Raw genomic sequence first — 8,815 nt, forward strand, 5'->3', positions numbered from 1 at the left:
TCTATTTCTGACAATTTAGTATTAATCTTTTGGATTTCTATCTGTTGATTTAGAATCATTTCTAATTTTTCATTTAATTTGTCATTTTGTTCTTGTATTTTCTTCCCAAATTCTTAAAAGGTTTTTTCTGTATTTTCTTTGGTCTGTCTCTCAATCCTTTGATGATACCTAAAGATAATTCTTTTGAATTCCCCTGGTAAGATTTATTCCCAAGTATTTTATTTTTTGGCAGCTATTGTAAATGGTATTGATTTCCTTCATCAAGCTTCTTGAATGTAAATCCTTTCTTCTTTCTAGATATGGGTAATTTCTCTGTTAGCAAGTCTTTGATCACTTTCTCAGTGGCTTCTTTTGCCTCTTCTTGTTCTGGTGTCCCGCTCAGCTGTATGTTGTTTTCATGTAATCCCATATAACAGTTAAAAAAAAAAAAAAAACTAAACTCACTGCTGTTGAGTTGAATCTGACCCATAGTGACCCCTCCTTGGGTTTCTGAGATGATATCATTACAGAAGTAGATTGCCCAATCTTCCTTCTGAGAAGTGGCTGGTGGGTTTGAACCTCCAGCCTTCTGGTTAGCAGTCAAATGTCTTAGGCATGTTTCATTTCTCTTACATCTTTGTTCTGATTTTTCCTCATACAGGCTGGCATCAAGAGATTTATCTTCAGCTGGGAAATGGGTTCTTCAGCCAGTTTTAATCTACTCTTTTTTCTTTCCACTGTGTTATCTGTCTCTGTAATTTTAGTGCCCATTTTCTGGATTTCTATTTGCTGTTTTTGTGTGAGTTCTAAATGTGTGTATTTATGTTGTTATTTTGTTCTTTAATGATTTTCCTGAATTCTTCTAAGATATATGTATATATATCTTCTGAATTCCTTCTCAGTTCTATTGCTTGTTCTTCCTCTGAGAGATATGTTAATTCTTTGCCTTGGGCATTTGCTTCTATTATCTTGTCCTGTATTTTTGTTTGATTTGAGGTTGTCTGTTGTTTCCTAGAAATTTTGAAATTGTTGTCTTTAATTGTTAATTAGTTTTTGATTTGTTTCACCCTGGTTTTTGTTTTACTGTATCTGGAAGTGTGGAGCAGGTGTAATTCTTTGCTGTACAAAACAAAACAAAACAAATCCTCTGCTGTACTGGCTCATTCTCCAGCTTTCCCTGTGTTGGTGCAATCACTAGCGAGGACATGGGTGTAGGTCTCCATTAATCAGGAAGATGATATGGAGTTAGGATGAGTAGGTGTTGTCCACTGTCTGTCATTGATCCTGTGGTGCAGGAGCTATTGGTGTTAGCTTTCTATTCAGTGAGGTGTTCAGTGTAGTAGCTATGGTTGACTAGTGGAGAGTTAGTATATTCCTCCTATTGGATGAGGCAGGGGAGAAAATGTAAAAGGAAAAACTAAGGCTCTAGAAGCAAACCTCAACATAGAAGGCAGAGGCAGTTCTCCAGATTTGGCATGAGATATTTCAGTCAGAGATGCAGGCACAGGGAGGGCAGCCTGGTTCTTCTGGGGCTGTGTGCCAATGATGATGCCCAGCCATCAATCAAAGCCCTGCAGTCCAGGCCTGACAGTCACTCCAAAGTACAAAGGGCCACACTTTTATGTGTGGATTGTCAAGTCATGAAATTCCAGGTCACAGATCCTCTCTGTAATAAAAAGAGTTGCCAAGAGTTGGACCCAGCTCACTGCCATGTATCTGCTCTGGGGTTTTTCTTACTTGGGGAGAGTTTCTCCTCCCTTTCCCCCACTCCCTTCCAGATTCCAAGGCAGTCCAAGCCAAGGGGATTTTGATCTCTTTCCCAGCATGATCTTCGTTCCCACCCAAAGCCCCAGCTCACCTAGAAAAATTCCTCTTATGACTATTCTGAGTCCCCAGTGTCTGTGGGTTCTGTGATTTTTTTTTTTTTTTCTTCCTTCCCTTCTCCTCAAAAGTTCTTTGTATTTCTAATGACTCCTCTTCATCTCCACAGGCTGGGCAGGTTCATTTATTTTTCCCAGTTGCTTAACTTGCTTTCCTTTGCCCCCTTCACTGGATCTAATACTTTATCTTCTCCTTAGTTGCTCACAAATCCAATGTCATTATTTCTATCTGCTTTACCTACTTACTAATAATCTTGGTAGAGGGACTGAGTGTACAGACTGTCAGTGTGACACTATCTTCCCTTCCAGCTCAGAATAGCTGTGCAGACTTACTTTTCTTGCTCTGTATTGTTTTAAGAGTATATATTGAGGGACATATAGCTAGGTGTCACTAATGTATTTAGTTTCATGGAAATTATCTTTCTAAAAATCAAGTTTATTGAGTTATATTTTATATGCAATAAAATTAAGTATACAGTTTAATGAATTTTGAAAAGTGTGTATAGTTTTGTCACCACTACTACAATCAATATATGGAATCTTTCCAGCAAACTAGAGGGTTTCTTTCTTTCTTTTTTAAAAATTATTCATTTATTCATCACAACAATATTGTGTGTTGGGCACCATTAACTCTATTTTATAGATGTGCAATCTGGTTAATGGAATTTCAGTAATTTGCTAAATTTCACAGTTACTAAAATGCAGAGCAGAAAAGCAAATACAGATTTGTTTAAGACAAAAGACCACTGTCTTAAATATAAGAAGTGATTTGTTTGTCATGCCAGAGTTGCTTATCCAATATCTATTCACCCATCTTACTCATTAATAGAAAATTGATTTTGTTGGGAATTGCCATAAGCCCTACATACACATACACATATACACTTCCTAGTTTTCTTGTGGATGGGAGTGGGCATAAGTTCTAGCCAGCAAAATTGCATCTGTTAGGGTTGGATTTCATTGTTTCTGGTAGAAAACTCTCTAATAAAAGTGGTTTAAGTAACAGAATATTTTGTTTTCTTTCTTCTTCTTCTTTTTTTTTTTTTTTACTTCTATGAACAGTGATGTATTTTTCAGAAATCTGGAGTAAATCTAAGGAAAAACAAAACAAAACAAAAATCTATTGTTGCCCTGAAGATTGATTATTCCAAAACAAAGATTGGCATTCTCTTCATTCATATTGATTTTCAAGTAAAGCATGGAAATTAAATGAACAAAGTGCAATAACCATTTCCTCTGTTGGAGTTGATATCAGTGTCCAAGGTGACCAACACTTCATGAATAACATATCACCTCATTAGCATATCAAGGCATCTTCCTTTTGCTATATTTCTTTTTTTTTTTTTTCAAGAGCTTGTTTTACATTCGACTTAACTAAATGTACATTTAGTTTCACTCCCCATTTACCATGTCCAACCCTAACCCAATATCCTCCCCACCCTATCCTGTAACCTTCCCCCTGTGCCCTTCATATTTATACATTCTTGTCCTGCATTTCCTCAATTTGAATGTTGGTCCATTAGAAGATTTCTTCATATTTCTTTCAGTAAATCCACACCCAAGCATCACCTTATCTGCTTTATGGCACAATAAATTACAGTGAAGGTTTTAACTTCAAACTGTTGACCTTTGGGGCCATATTTAAAAAAAAATTTTGATTTGGATGAAACTATACAGAGCAAATTCATTTTCTATACAACAATACATATACATCTTGTTTCATGAAAATGATTGTAATTCCCATAATGTAACAAGTCTTTTCCCACTTCTTCCCTGTGGTTACCTTTTCCTGTGTCCTTCTTTCCTATGCATGCCTGCCCTCTGAGAAATTTCCCTGTGCAATAATGCCCTTCTTATCTCCCATGGTTGATTGTTCTAAGGAATGTATCCACCTGGTGTTAATGATCACCTCATATGTCTGTCTATTATTTGGCTGGAAGTGAAAGGAGTGAGTTCAATTTTAGGCCCAAAGGGTGCTTAGGGGCCATAGTCTCAGTGGTTTCACCAGTCTCTATCAGACCGGTAAACCTGGTCCCTTTTTTTTTTTTTTCCTTAAGACTTTGAGTTTTGTTTCACATTTCTATCCCATTCTATCCAGGATCTCCTACACTGATCACTTTGCAAATGGTTGACAGTGGTAGCCAGGCACCATCTAGGTCTCCTGGTCTCAGGGTCATGTAGGCTGAGGTTCAAAAGGTCTACTACTTCCTTGGACTAATTGTTTCCCTGTGTCTTTGGTTTTCTTCATTGTTCTTTGCTCCAGATGAGGAGGGGCCAATTGTAGCATCTTAAATGGCCACTTGGAAGCTTTTAAGACTCCAGTTGTTATTCACCAACGTATGATGTACAACAACGTTTTTGTATAGCATGTTATACCAATTAAGCTTGATGTCCCCTGCAATCAGGGAACATATAATATTTTGTTATGAATTTGCCTTGTGCATTATAGGACATGTAGCAGTATCTTTGGCCTCTTCCTACTAAATATCAGTAGCATTCACTCTCAGCTGTGACAACCAAAAATGCCACCTGATATTGCCCAATGTTGCCTGGGGGCACATTTTCCCTGTTTGAGAATTACTGGATGAGATAGATTTGCCTGCTCTTGCACTTTGTATAAATAGCATCACACATTATGTGGGGTTTTATATCTGATTTTTTTCACTCACTGTAATGCTTTTGCTACTACTCCTCTGTTAGTTTGTCAGACTATTGTGCCTTGTGTGTTTCAACGATGCTAGAAGCCATGTCACTGATACTTCAAATACCAGCAGAGTCACCTATAGCGATAAGTTTTAGCAGAGCTTCTAGTCTAAGACAGACTAGGAAGAAAGGCCTAGCAGGCTACTTCTGAAAATCAGCCAGTGAACATTCTTAATGATCACATAATATCATCTGAAACTTTGACCCACTTACTTTGGATGTGTCATCAGCAGGGACTGATCACTGGACAAGAATATCATGTTAGGCAAAGTGGGGGGTCAGGAAAGGTGAGAAAAGCCCTCACTGAGATGATTTAACACAATGGCCACAACATGGACCCAAACACATCAGGATCATAAAAATGGCCCAGGACTGGGCAATGTTTTGTTTTGTCATACATGGGTTCACCATGAGTTGGAGCTAAGTCAACAACTAATGGAATATTTTTGAGATTCATCCATGTTGTTACATTTTATTCTATACGTACACATCCTAGTTTGTTTATTACATATTGTTTCTGACTTTTGATCAATAGTAAATACACTTGACTTATTGAGTGACCTGCTCCTCATTTCCTTTGGGACAACTGTATTGGATATAATGATATTATGGCCAAATGTCTGTTTATGTGAGCATTCTGTTTCCCAGTCTGTGACCTTTCATGTCTGCCCCTTTCTGAAAACAACCACTTTGTCACCCTGTTGCTGACAATTAAGTGTACTTTCTCACATGCTCAGGAGTCATTGTCTAGGAAACATTGCTTTGCAGCAATATGTCTCATCACACATAGGTAAAAGTCAGAAACAAGACATTTTGAATGTTTTGCTACTTTACTCTCCTGCCTAGTGAAAAGGGACTGACCAAACACATAATGTCAACTCTGCTCCCCATCCATCCTCCTACAAAATCTCTACCCTTTCTGGTACACATACCCAAAACTCAGGCACTCTCACCTGGTGCCTTTACTCCACTGCTTTTAGGGATGCTGTCTAACAAGATATAAAAGGATACCATTATTATGTACTTGTGGAAACATCATGGGTTCACCTTTCCTTCCAGGATTAATGAAGCCTATGGCAGACAGAAGTGGACAAAAAAGGAGACAGAATTGCACAGTGGAGAGAAACTTCCAAGAATCTTGATTTTAGGGACCAGCAAATAAAAATTTGAAGTCCCTTAGGAAGTATAAATTGTTTATCATTTGACTACTAGCTGAAAGGTCGGCAGTTCAAACCAATTGAAAGGTGTCTTAGAAGAAAGACATAGTGACCAACTTCTGAAAGATCACAGCCATTGAAAACCTTATGGAGCACAGTTCCACTCTGACACACATGGAGTTACCATAGGTGAGAACTAACTCAACAATTGGTTTGGTTTGGTTTAAAGAGAAATTTTGGGAAGAGATACAAGAGACAAACAGTGATAAAAGTGAGGCCCTCCAGTGCATTGCTGTGGACTTAGCAGGCCTATCTCATAGCTGGGCCAGCTGGAAGTGCAGAGAGTTAATGCTGGCACCAGTTCTCCATCAGTGTGGGATGAGGAGTTAGTAGATAGATGCCACTCAGTTGCTCTGCCTCTGGAGTGGGTCTGCATTGTCTCCCAGAGACTCCCAGTGGGATATGTTCCAGTGTGCACAGTGGAAGCTGGCTTAATGACACACTCTAGTAGCAAATTTCCATTCTCTATACTGCTTCTGTTTTCCCTGCTGGTGTTTCTAGGAAACATCTTCCACATGAATGCATCTCAGAGTGTGTTTGTTTGATTTACTAGTAACTGTTCCATATACTGGCTTTTGGCCTTTTAACTTCTTAGTTTCAATTTCTTCATTTGTAAAAGGGGATTGTAATAGAATAAACTCAATAGTAGTATTTTTTCTGGGCTGTGGGTGAGTGTTTCCCCCAGTTTCTGTACTATCCTGAGTTTCTTGTCCTGCTCAGATCATTGGTCCTCCACAATTCAATATCCTTGTCTTTTCCTCTCTATTTTTATGATCTTTCCACACATTCACATTTCCAACTATTTGAGTATTTTGTCCTGTAAGCTATTCTCACCCACAAACTCATAAATTCAATATGTCAATTTCTGACTAAAATTTTCTACTCTTCCAGCTCCTAACACTGCATGTCTTCCAAACTCTTTGAGTTCTTTACAACATACATACACACACATTGTCCAAACTAGGATTTATTAATAATAGAAGTAAAAAACTGATTTATCAGTCTTTATGTAGAAGTGTACTCGAAGCTGAAAAACAAGGTCTATATTTAAAACAAAATGCATAAAATGCTGTCTATGGCTTTGGTCTATGATAGAATTGACTGGGATTGCTCTATTTCTTATCATTTACAAACTGCAAAGCCTGGTCATGCTAGTGTCCACCACAGGCACTCCAGGGGTGACATTTTGCATTGTCTTGTCTTTTGTGACATTCCAGCCCTTCCTTTAGCTTCATTCTAAGCACTAATGCTATGGTGTATAATGTGGTTTTTCTTTTTCTTGAGGTCATTAAGTTATGTGCATTCCTGATCCTCTGGGAGTTGATTTTTTTTTGTAAAGAATATCATCAAAATAAATATCTGCTTAAGGTTTCTTTAGTGTTCACATTTGCTTGTTTTATTTTTCCAGACTTTTTTCCATCGTCTTAAATGACTAGCCTTCTTTTTAAACTATACATGATACTGCAACCAAGTTAACTTTAAAAAACAAAAGTGCTGCTGCTCTTACTGTTTTTGAAACTGTATTTTGTTGGAGATCAAGAAGAAGACCCCAAAAAGAACATGGTTGCAAGGCACATGTCTAATTATAGTTAAGAGATGGCAAGGCATCTCTTATGCTTGAATGTTTGCTTTAAGAGATGGCAAGGCCTCTCCTATGGTTGAATGCTTGCTTGGCTCCAGCTTTGTGTTCCTGGGGTGGAACGTTGCCCCAGCAGAATGTCTGCTAACCTGTTCCCTGGAATAATGTTTTCCCCTAAGAATAGTATACCTTAGAAACTATTCTTTAGAATCATGTACCTTAACAGTCATATTATGTTTTAGAATGTTGTATTTTAGTGATTATTTGTTAATCCTGCAAGAGATATTAACCTAATTAATTATCTAATACATTTAGACATGGGTAAATGCTTTTGGGTATAGGAAAGAGTAAAACTTTAAGTTTTAATTAATAGCTTATTGTTATAAGGAAATATATGATTTTACTGTAGAAGAATATTTGATTGAATACTTGATTTTTTTAAGGAAATATCAAGAATAATGATGCAATGGTATACTTATGTATAAATAAAGCAGAGCAGATGCATCAGAGGTCACTCTCACAGAATATGCAGGGCATCTGCCTGGCCCCTGTTCCTTTTTTAACAAAACATTGATCTTTTTGTATCACTTCATTTTGTGACCTGTGCAGTTTTGCCAGATGTGGCAGTATTTTCCCATAGCGTTTTGTGAAAATTCTACAGGACACTGGGCAGATGAAGGAAGTTTAACTTGCTGCCTTGCTGGTAGGCTGAAAATGTCTTTGCTTTAAGCTTCCCCAAAGAAGATGTAAAACTGTTCCATCATCTGACAAGAAATTTAATGTACAACATTACCCACACACAAAACTCTCTTTTATTTTTTTGCACTCAATTATGCAGTATCTACAGGTCTTCACAGAACATTGGCACTTCTAAAGGCAAAATGCAGAAACCATAAACAACAACAACAACAAACAGTTGCTATCAAGTCAGTCCCGACTCCTGCCAATACATTGTATGTCAGAATAGAATTGTGCTCCACAGGGTTTTTGGTGGCTGATGTTACAGAAGTAGGTTACGAGGATTTATTTTGAGATATATCTCAGTGGATCTGAACCTCCAACCTTTTCCTTAATAGCTGAGCATGTAGAAGAAAGTTATTTGGGGCATAGTCTCATTTCATTAATGCTGAGTTTTACTTTAGGCAATGCTTCTTTCAGAGCCTTAAACATGTTATGCTTAACCACTAAAAGAAAAGAGAAAATCAGTAAGCAAAAGATTGTTACATTGTACCAAGAAGTTAGGTAAATGATCAATAAACACATGAAAAGATGCACAATGTCATTAGCCATCAGGAAAATATAAACGAAGCAGTAAGATACCATTTAGCAACCATTGCTTTTGTTGTTGTTAGGTGCCATGAGTCCCAACTCATAGTGATCTATGTACAAGAGAACCAAACACTGCCTGGTCCTGCATCATCCTCACAATCCCTGCTATGCTTAAACCCATCACTGCA

Source organism: Orycteropus afer, unplaced genomic scaffold, assembly GCF_000298275.1.
Source record: "Orycteropus afer afer isolate SDZICR_OR568_19922 unplaced genomic scaffold, OryAfe1.0 scaffold00575, whole genome shotgun sequence".
Taxonomy (NCBI): domain Eukaryota; kingdom Metazoa; phylum Chordata; class Mammalia; order Tubulidentata; family Orycteropodidae; genus Orycteropus; species Orycteropus afer.